The sequence below is a fragment of the Schistocerca serialis genome, chromosome 4 (assembly GCF_023864345.2).
Source record: "Schistocerca serialis cubense isolate TAMUIC-IGC-003099 chromosome 4, iqSchSeri2.2, whole genome shotgun sequence".
NCBI classification, from domain to species: domain Eukaryota; kingdom Metazoa; phylum Arthropoda; class Insecta; order Orthoptera; family Acrididae; genus Schistocerca; species Schistocerca serialis.
In genome coordinates this window covers 231,389,841-231,401,733 of record NC_064641.1, presented here as the reverse complement: position 1 = coordinate 231,401,733, position 11,893 = coordinate 231,389,841, and positions in this window count along the sequence as shown.

Below are 11,893 nucleotides of genomic sequence, written 5' to 3'. Positions count from 1 at the left end.
CGATTAACCGCAATCGCGATAGGCTACAGTCCGACCTTTATAAAAGTCGGAAGCGTGATGGTACTTACACGAGGCATCACAACAACGTTTTACCAGGCAACGCCGGTCAACTGCTGTTTGTGTATGAGAAATCGGTTGGAAACTTTCCTCATGTCAGCACGTTGTAGGTGTCGCCACCGGCTCCAACCTTGTGTGAATGCATCTTCTTCCTGTCGGTTAAATTTCGCGTATGTAGCACGTCATCTTCGTGGTGTAGCAATTTTAATGGCCAGTAGTGTATTGTTATGGCTTGGCGTCTGGGAACGAATACGTTGGGATCGGCGAAGCTGGTTCGGCGTTAGCGAGATACTGTCGTGATCATCTATGGAAAGTTTTTGAAAGACGGTGAACAGGAGCAAGAGAGAAAGTGTTACATATCCACGCCTCATTACAGAACATGGAAATCAGAGACTTGCCCACTCTGTAGAGCGGAATAGGTCCCATTATGAGGCAGATCTCACGAAGGACTACAATGCTGGTTCACATACAAGTGTTTTAGAGGACACTATTCACCACCCATTGTTCCCCGCGTCGAAAAAAAAAATGGTTCCAATGGCTCTGAGCACTATGGGACTTAACATCCGTGGTCATCAGTCCCCTAGAACTTAGAACTACTTAAACCTAACTAACCTAAGGACATCACACACATCCATGCCCGAGGCAGGATTCGAACCTGCGACCGTAGCGGTCGCGCGGCTCCAGACTGTAGCGTCTAGAACCGCTCAGGGAGAAACTGAAGAATCACATCATATACCTTTACGGGGAGGAGACGTATCACAGTATGAAGAAACTCGACAAGCTGTGCCTTCGAAGATGCTGTGTGCTGAGTGCTCTTGCATTCCTGAAGAGATGTCGTACCGAGCAGACTGTGCCAAACTTTGCTAAGGTCACGCATCACAGCGATTCTGCAGCAGCCAAGAGAATTAAGAGACGGGCCAGCCTTGCCTTGGTACGTGAGAGGGTGCACTTTACTCGCCGCAGCCTTGAATACAACTTCATCTTCAATTGCCTAAATCATTTTAATTCGTGGACCTGGGACTGGGTGGATGGTGTTACCTGGACGACAGCCGATTCTGCACATAAAAAGGCCACTGGACGTCAGATTTCAAAATTCTCACGTCTCTCGGATAAACCATCGCTGGAGGCACCGTGCAAGACGATCATCAATCTCACTGACATGGAGCTGTCTCATGAGGCGGTTTCGGTTCTGGAGAAGGGACTCAACTTTGCTCCCACCCCTAGGTTCACGCCGGTCGCGGACATCGTTAGTGCAGTGGAACAGGTTGCAGCGCGATTACCACCTAAAGCAGCAGAAGAAGTGCGTCGGGAAACCTGCCGGGCTCTGACCAGAACTAAACCTACGAAGACTAACATTACCAGTAGAGAGAGGGCGGCCATTCGGGACATAAGAGAGTGCTCTGAGATTTTTACCTTACCTGCTGACAAAGGCAATGTCACTGTTGTTCTTTCCCGTAAGGACTACATTGAGAAGATGCAGCGCCTGCTAGATGACGACTCCTATAGGAAGATCAACGCTGACCACACGAAGAAGGTGGAGAACAAAACCAGGGCTCTACTCAAGGACGCGGATCTACCAGAGGGGGACGCCAAGAAATTGTCACCTCAAGGACCTGTACCACCAAGACTTTATGGACTGCCTAAGGTCCACAAAGAGGGGGTACCTATGCGCCAGATTGTCAGCAACATTAGGGCACCTACTTACTTGCTGGCAAAATATCTGGCTGAATTACTTAGCCCCCATGTAGGTAAATGCCCTCACCATATCCGTAATTTTGTGGATTTCGTGAAACGTCTCCACAACTTCAGACTGAAAGACACTGATGTCCTATTGAGCTTCGACGTGGTTTCACTATTCACCAGGGTCCCTCTACGAGAGTCAGTCGAACTTATTGGACAGAAATTTGACGAGAAGACCACCGAACTCTTTAGTCATTTCTTGATCTCAACGTATTTTCTGTTTAATGGGGAATACTATGAGCAAACGGATGGGGTCGCAATGGGCAGCCCACCCTCGCTGGTGGTCACGAATTTGCACATGGAGTACTCCGAGGAGGAAGCATTGGCGTCATCCAATTGGAAACCTACTTGTTTCTTCCGTTATGTCGATGACACGTTCATCATCTGGCCCCTGGATTTCCTTACACACCTAAACTCCATACATCCAAACATCAAATTCACTATGGAGACCGAAGCAGAAGGAAGATTCCCATTCCTGGACGTCATGGTCAAGAGAAGAGCTGATGGTACCCTGAGCCACGGTGTGTACAGGAAGAAAACGCACACAGACCTGTACCTGCATGCAGACAGCTGCCACCACCCTTCTCAGAGGAATGGAGTACTAAAAACACTAGTACGCAGGGCGCGCAGCATCTCAGACGCAGAGAATCTGCCCCAGGAATTGGAACACCTCAAAACCGTGTTCTGCAAAAACGGGTACTCGGAATGGCAGATTAGACGCGCTCTCCGTCCCACCACCACAGCACAACCTGTGAAGACGGATGAAGTCACGGAAGAAGAGGTAGCCACTGCCTTTATTCCGTACAATGGCGCACTATCGGGGAAAATCGGCCGTATATTCAAAAAACACCGAGTTAAAACCGTCTTTTGTCCGCCCAATAAAACTCGGGCATTACTGGGAAGTGTGAGAGATGACCTCGGTTTGAGGAAGGCCGGCATATACCGAATTGCTTGTGAGTGTGGGAAGACTTATATCGGACAAACAGTACGCGCCATCGAAGATCGTTGTCAAAGGCACACTCGACAGAAATATCCAAATAAGTCGGCGGTAGCAGAGCACTGTTTGTCCGAGAAACACGAGATGGATTATAAGCGTACCAAGATCAGACCTCTAAATATTGGGACAGCGTTATAAGGGAGGCTATCGAAATTTGCACCAAGGAAGATCTTACCAACCGAGATTGCGGCTACAATCTCAGCAAGGCTTGGGACCCGGCGTTGAATGTAATTAAGAAGACTCTCAGCAAGAAGTACGGACTGGCGACCGCGCGGACGGTGAAGAGAGCGGCCCGCGGGGGGAGGGTATTTAAATCGGCCGCCCGCCCTCAGGAGCTCAGTTCGTCAGCGCACCTGACGATGGCGACATGTCTGATCGCTGAAATATTGTGCCCGTTGGGCACTATGAACCGGCAGTATACCCGTGGACTGTTCGAGCAACAAATACGCCGGGAGAAACTGAAGAATCACATAAATGATATGTCAAATGAAAGATCAACTCAGTTTTACCAAGAACCTTATAAATGTTCAATGTGAGCACCATTTGTCACACGGCACACATCGAGTCTATAGCCGAGTTCTTCCCAAACGTTGATAAGCTCCTTTGCATGGCCTCCACGTTCACCCGACCTAACGCCATGCGATTTTTTCCTTCACCGAGGATCGTGTGTACGTGCCTACGCTACCAGCAGACCTCCCTGAATTAAGAAACCGGATTGAAGCAGCTGTTGCTACAATCACTGAAGACACACTTATCAACGTTTGATGTGTTCCGTGTGACAATTGGTGCTCACATTGAATATTTATAAGTTTCTTGGTAAAACTGTTTGAGTTGCTCTTTCTTTTGACATATCATTTATAACTCCAAGTTTAATGTAATAAATGTTATAAAGCGTTAAAACACCGATATTCATTTATAAACACACTGTATTACAAACCTGTTGTTGCTCCGTTGCTTATTTGCGATCACTCAAGGAACACATGTAAGAAATAAAACTGAAAAATTTCAAAACTGCACAATTTGTGTCGAGTTCATCAGATCAGTGGTAAAGCACTTCATATCTGCTCAACAAACGTCAATGGGACTTTCAAAAAGAGAGTGTGATAACAGCATGGAGAAAACAGTTTTTTATGGTGGAAATCTTTAGTCCAAATGATCAAAAATCTGTCACCACTCAAGTCGGTAAAAACGTGTAACGCTCGTTCATTTTCATACCTCACCCTATGTACTGGCCAAGCAGCGACGAATTAGTTTTATAATAACAGGCTCATAAAGCAACCGGGCTTGCAGTGACTTCAGATACTTACTCCTTCCTACTAACCCCTTCTAATCCCCCACTTTCTTCATACAGGTCGGGGTAATGCCATACAGGTACATTTCTCGGTATTTCCTCCCCACAGCTACCCCAGTTGTGGAAATGAAGATAGCCGAAATTGTTAATGTTGTGTCATCGCAACTATGGCTGTAGGAAATAATTAGTTGAAAGGCATTTAAGTTCAACAACCTTAAGTGTCCAGATGTAGCATCCGTTACTGAAATAGGAATGAGCCAATGAATGCTATTACGAAATATGCCACACATGGATGTACTTAACTTGCCGCGTGAACTCAGGCGCTCCATACTAATCGGTATGAAGCAGATGATGATTGTTAGATTTTATTATCTGCCAAGATAACAGTTCGCAGACAGACGTGTGATGTTCAAGGAAGTTCGTAGAAGCAAGGACGGGCGACGTAGCACATCAACTGCCCTTCGCCTCTTTTATGTACGGCGGAAAAACCCGTGTAGAAATCCGGCGGGTACATTCGGTCTTTTCTCGCTGCTTCGCTTGATCATGTGGATTCGGTAACGTGATGAATGTGGGATACTCTCAACGTTTTCGTCACCTTGCTACTTCGGATCAAGAGTATCGTCGGCACATCATGTTTTGCATACGCATTTAACGCTCAATAAGACAGAGTTTAGTTTTCTTGACTTGATAGCTCTTATGAAAAGTGTACTTCAGCTCTGCGATGTTCTGAGAGAGTGAGGTTGAATACACTACCAATACAGACGTCACACAATACACACATTCCCTCCTGCTATTCTTGCTTCTTTTAACACCGTAAGAGTTTGTGGTGTAAATTCAAGCTGCCGATGATATTACTGTTAACAAAGTGTTCCACGAAAGACAGAACATGCTCATTTAACGTGGTTATGTGAAGTGAGGTACTAATAAGAATTTAACTCCGCACACACAGATATTTTTCTTATTCGAGGACTTCGCTCCGACTTGGAGACAAGTTATAAATCCTGTTACGACACTATGACTGTAGTCACCATACCATTCTCCACTACATTTATTGTATCGTGATATCTGATCTAGAGTATGTTAAATACGACTATTCTTCAAAACGAGCCAGACTTACAAGATATGAAAGAAAAAGCATTTTACTGTACTTTGGCGACGTTAAAGGAAGAGAGTACTATTTCTTAAAATGGTCAAATGAGATATGTGAACACAGAAAGAAGTGTACAATGACAGTTGTCAGTAAATATTTTCATTAGTTACTCATTTTTGTTTCTTGCAGTGTTAAGAGTCTTATTTTCTGTAAGCTTCCAAATAAGTTTTGTCTGTTCCCGGGTAATGATCCCCTGATCGGAAAAGCGTGAATCACAGATCAGTTCCATAATGAAACTCACCTCTTCTTTCTTGCGTTTCAATTGGGAAATAATCACATTCTTTAGTGCCTTCTGGCATCTGACGTGAGCGCCATGGGCCCAGTTCCCACGAATGCCACTGTCTTAAGGAGTCGGTTTTGTAGTCAAGCATAACGTTGCTTCCCCAACGCTTTCGGTATCTCTAGAGATCAGCCCAAGACTCATGGACTCGTTGTGCACTTTGAATCGTCTGTAGGACACTGGGATGGCACGCTACATTGCCAGCCCTTATAATCGAAAAAAGATCTGCACTAGAATAACGCCGCTTCTCGAATTTGTTCACATTGACCATTTTTAGGACTGAATTCACATTAACCTAAAAGTGATTATTTTTGTAGGATACAAGGTAGAGTGCACATTGATGACAAAATGTGCTTCTCTGATGATGCTTTTTAAGATCTTATCACAAAGGAAATATTTATATTTAGAAGCAAAGGATGGTCAAGAACGCAGTATGAGGACAATGTGAAAAGTTCTCGTCATGACGCAAAATAGTAACAAAAATCAATGACGTTTGGTTTTATTATCTACTAAGAAGTTACGCAACAATACAAGTGAAGTATGAACTTGATCTGTGGAATAGTCTTGATAATGTGGTTTTTAAAGTAGCGGTGTTGTGCAAGATCCATTCAGATGAGTAAATTGATATGCTGTGCCAGTACAACTCCCTTTGTCTGATAACTTTTACCATTCATTTAGAGTAGTATGGTTTCCTGTTCAAAATCTATTGCTACACACTAACAGTCACCTGTTGCGTCCTTTATGGCAAACTGTCCATCCTATGTAAAATAAACAATAACCTCTTTCGGATTTTCTATCCAACTGCAACTGTAACCCAAGGATAAGTGCTGTCATCGACCATTTATCTCCTGTACGCTATGGTAAACGTCACCTATTTTTTACTCCTTAAATCTTTTGTATCAGAATTTCAAATGATATATCGAACGACTGATAAATTACAATTTGGGCGCAGCCATTCTACTTCTGGATTTTTTAGTTTAATTAATTGGTAAACAAAACTAAAAACACCCAATGTATAGGCAATATTTATAAGACGAGCCAGCACCAACTTCCACTTCAATTGTCTCTACCTCACCATTTACAACCTTCCTCTTCAGTTAACCAATACACTAAAGCAACTCAGACTAATCTTCGATTACAAACTAAGCTGGAAATCGCACCTGCTGATCACTCAACATAGAATCCACAATAGAATAAAAGTAGTTATGCCCGAACATGGGAACTGTAGCTCCCCAACAAACTTCACACGTGCAAAACTTTAATCAAACCAAACCTTTAGCTACTGCCTCCAAATCCTCAAAAACGCCACTCACTCCACCTTGCCCTCCTCCTCCCCCCCCCCCCCCCCACCACCCTCCACACACACACACACACACACACACAGATCCTGTGTGAACTTAACTTCCCTTCGCTTGTCTACCGTACTGCACACCTTCAGATTTCCTATTTGTACTTTCCCTGTCAACCACTGGACCATGCTATGCTTTACCGTTCCTAGCCCCCCAGCCTCTCACCTACTAACTTGCTGTATCCTACCCTGTAGAAAACTTAACCGTCCTCCCCTACCTGACAAAGAAATCAAGGCAGTGATCGACCCATCCTTCCACGTCAAACAATATAGCGCTCAACATTGTCTTTACTGTTTTTCCAAAAGCTTGGTTAGAAGTCCTCCCCAAACCTCCTATCGCACATCTTCCCTTCAGAAACCCCCTCACATACTGCTCACTCTCTGTAACCCAGTCAAGTAAAGTTTAGTGTTCTGTATACATATCCGAAAACTATCCACAATTTTCTGTATTGTAAAATTCAACAAAGCTTTAATTAAAATCTTTAATATACAGTTCAACCAACATGTAGATTTTTTAAATTTTTCTGGGTACTCTGTTTGTGTATCTTACAAATGCTCCCAGCGTAAGAGCGGAAATGTAAAATTCTCTGACCACTCTTACAACGACAGGCAAATGACTGAAATAACAGCAAAGGGAAACAAGCCACTGCAAGCAGAGGCAGTTTGTACATGTATAGTAGTACATGCTACGAGATCCACGATCCAGGAGCTCCGCACTACAACTAAATGTTCTGCAGAAGAATTAACTGTAACCAGAATTGAATTCAAAATAGCAACACAGTTTAGGATTATGTACACTTGATTGTGCAGTATTTTTGGAACACTGGAAGTAGAAATCATTACAATAAAATTGTACTTCGAACTTTTGGAGAATACATGGAACGTATTTCAATTTTACTAAACCACACTTAACGTATTACAGATTGGTACAAGAGCCTTACGTGTCTCACTATAGTCAGCTGTCGGCAGTTACCATTTTGTTGACAAAGATTAAATGTTTTCCATCGTTAACAGAAAACGTCTACAAATATTTGGTGTACTACCTTCACACAAAATGATGAATGCCATTGAGCTGATCGTTCGGATAACCAGAATACCACCAAAGCTTAGCAGATATTCATTTGAAACAAGTTTAGTGTCAATTTTGAGCACTTAGTGTTGCTTTAGCTATCAAAAATGGTTCAAATGGCTCTGAGCACTATGGGACTTAACATCTGAGGTCATCAGTCCCCTAGAACTTACAACTACTTAAAGCTAACTAACCTAAGGACATCACACACATCCATGCCCGAGGCGGTTCCGGACTGCGCTCATTTCCGTAAAGTTTTCATGCCTGGTTTAATGATCAACATATTCCGATCTGCCAGTGTACTCTTTCTCCTCCATAAATATCTCACTGAGTGGTCTGTAGCTTATCTCATTAACGACAGTGTAGATCAGAATCAGTGTTAAAATGTCGGTTGAACCACCTATTTAGAGCCTAAAAAACACTTAAATATATGCGTTTTGAAGGTTGAGCCTTCATCAGAACTGTTATACAAAAATCTCTAAAAGCGACGAACATAACATAAATAAAAACACTTCACTTGCAAGTGTGCCTTCTCAATGTGTACACCCACACCATTGTTTTGAAGAAGTTGTCTGTGGCACCTGTAAGCTCTTCGTCTAATGTATTACGGTTTTTCACGCTATGTACAATAATCTCCAGTTGTTGTAAATCCAGTTTCTTACATTTATCTAGTGCCTGCAAAACTGCGAAATCCTCATTATTTCTCAACTTAGGGTTGTCTTTTTCATGAATATGCATGGCTATGGCTGACTTTTCGAAATTATTAAGCTGAAAAGTGTTCCTGTGTTCCTTGCAGCTCAATTTAAAGGATCTGCCGTCTGGCCAATGTACATCGTATTACAAGTGTTGCATGAATTTGTGGATACCTGTTCTATCCTATTTATTAACTAACGTTTTAAACTGTTATTTAATTTAAATCGTAGCGTGTTGTTGGTTTTAATTGTGTATTTCGTTAACTTACCCTTGAAGGTGTCTAACATTTTAAGCGTTTAAAACCAACAAAACACTACATTTTAAACTAAGGTACTTGACAGATCTTTTTTAATATCCGTCTATGTTTAGTGACTTTGTAGTTGCACGATTAGCATTCTGTTCTTGACGGGATTTGAATTTCGATGCTTGTGGGCAAGTATATGCTTCAGCTTCATTTACAATCACGAAGTATTCACTCTAGTTTAAGAAGACACGGTTGCATAGTAAGTAATTGGTAAGTAATCTTATTTTTATTGAATCCTGGTAGCTTTTAGATATTTTAGTTTAAAAATTCTGATGATGAATGCTTGACCTTCGAAACTCGTAAATTCTAGTGTTTTTTACACCGTAAATGGGGGATCCAGCCAAAATTTTAACTTTGATCTTGATTTACGTTGTGCTTAATGGTGTAAGTTAGAAACCTTACACTGCGACATTCAGGGAAGAGAGTAAGTACACTATCATATTGGAATAGGATGAACACTACACCATGTATGAAAACTTTACTATATTAGAGTCAAAATTTAAGAGCTTTGAAAGCTTTTATATCAAATAAGGCATTAGGGATAGACTACGCTAGATCGGAATTTCTAAAATCATTGGATGAAGCGACGGTCGTAGTGCCCATGTTCCTGGAGACATACCATCTGACTTTCGGAAAAATATCATCCACGCAATTCCGAAGATATCAAGGGCAGATAAGTCCGAAAACTGCTACACATTTAGCTCAACAGCTTATGCATCGTAGCTGCTAACCAGAAAGATATACAGAAGAATGGGAAATAAAACTAAGGATCAGGCAGATGACGATAAGTTTCGCCTTAGGAAAGATTAATACCCCAGAGGGGAGGTTCTGACTTTGAACCATTAACTGAAACAAGACTGAAGAAAAATTAAGGCACTCTCATAGGGTTTGTTGACCTAGAAGAAGCGTTCGACAATGTAAAATGCTGCAAGACGTTCAAAATTCTGAGTAAAATAGAAGCAGAACTAAAGGGAAGAATGGGCAATATACCATACGTACAAGAACCAAAAAGGAGCAGTAAGACAGGAAGATCAAAAATGAAATGCTCAGGTTAAAGAGGGTGTAATATCAGCGATGTAGTCTGTCGCCCCTATTGTTCAGTCTATACACTGATGAAGCAATGACATAAATGAAAGTAAGTTTCAAGAGTGGAATTAAAAGCAAGGGTGGAACGACATCAATAATAAGACTTGCTGTTGGCATTGCTGTCTTCTGTGAAAATGAAGAAAAATTGCAGGACAGTAGGTTACTATGAACAGTCTAATGAGTACAGAATATGAACTGGACGGAAACCGGAAAAAGACAAGAGAAATGAGAAGTAGCAGAAATGAGAATATCGAGAAACTTGACATCAAAACTGTTGACCACGAAGTAGACAAAGCTAAAGAATTCCGTTACCTTGGAACCCAAATAACCGACGATGGACGAAGCGAGGAGACTAGCCCAGGAAAAGAAGGCATTCCTGGCGAAGAGAAGTATACAGGTATCAAACACAGACCTTAGTGGTTGAAGTAATTTAAGTAATTTCTGAGAACGTACGTTTGGAGTGCAGCACTGTGTGGTTGTGAATTATACATAATGGAAAAACCGAAACAGAAGACAATCGTATTGTGACATATGGTGCTACAGAAATGTTGGATTAATAAAATAAGGAATGTGGAGGTTCTCCTCAGAATCGGCGAAGAAAGAAACGTATGTAAAATACCGATAAGAAGAAGGGACAGAATGATAGGGCATGTCTTAAGACACGAGAGAATAGCCTACGTTGCACTAGAGGGAGCTGTAGATGGTGAAAATTGTATGGAAAACAGAGAGTGAAATACATTCGACAAATAACTGATGACGTTTGGTGGAAGTGCTACTCTGAGATGAAGAGGTTGGTGCAGGACATTTAGTGGGGGCCGCAACAGAATAAAGACTGACCCGTTTTCAAGAAGGGACGTCGAACTGATGTGCAGAACTATAGACCTATATCTCTAACGTCGATCAGTTGTAGAATTTTGGAACACGTATTATGTTCGAGTATGATGACTTTTCTGGAGACTAGAAATCTACTCTGTAGGAATCAGCATGGGTTTCGAAAAAGACGATCGTTTGAAACCCAGCTCGCGCTATTCGTCCACGAGACTCAGAGGGCCGTAGACACGGGTTCCCAGGTAGATGCCGTGTTTCTTGACTTCCGCAAGGCGTTTGATACGGTTCTCCACAGTCGTTTAATGGACAAAGTAAGAACATATGGACTATCAGACCAATTGTGTGATTTGATTGATGAGTTCCTAGATAACAGAACGCAGCATGTCATTCTCAATGGAGAGAAGTCTTCCGAAGTAAGAGCGATTTCAGGTGTGCCGCAGGGGAGTGTCGTATGACCGTTGCTATTCACGATATACATAAATGACCTTGTGGATAACATCGGATGTTCACTGAGGCATTTTGCGGATGATGCTGTAGTATATTGAGAGGTTGTAACAATGGAAAATTGTACTGAAATGCAGGAGGATCTGCAACGAATTGACGCATGGTGCAGGGAATGGCAATTGAATCTCAATGTAGACAAGTGTAATGTGCTGCGAATACACAGAAAGAAAGATCCTTTATTATTTAGCTACAATATAGCAGGTCAGCAACTGGAAGCAGTTAATTCCATAAATTATCTGGGAGTAGGCATTAGGAGTGAATTAAAATAGAATGATCATATGAAGTTGATCGTTGGTAAAGCAGATGCCAGACTGAGATGCATTGGAAGAATCCTAAGGAAATGCAATCCGAAAATATAGAAAGTAGGTTACAGTACACTTGTTCGCCCACTGCTTGAATATTGCTCACCAGTGTGGGATTCATACCAGATAGGGTTGATAGAAGAGATAGAGAAGATCCAACGGAGAGCAGCGCTCTTCGTTACAGGAGGATCATTTAGTAATCGTGAGAGCGTTACAGAGATGATAGATAAGCTCCAGTGGAAGA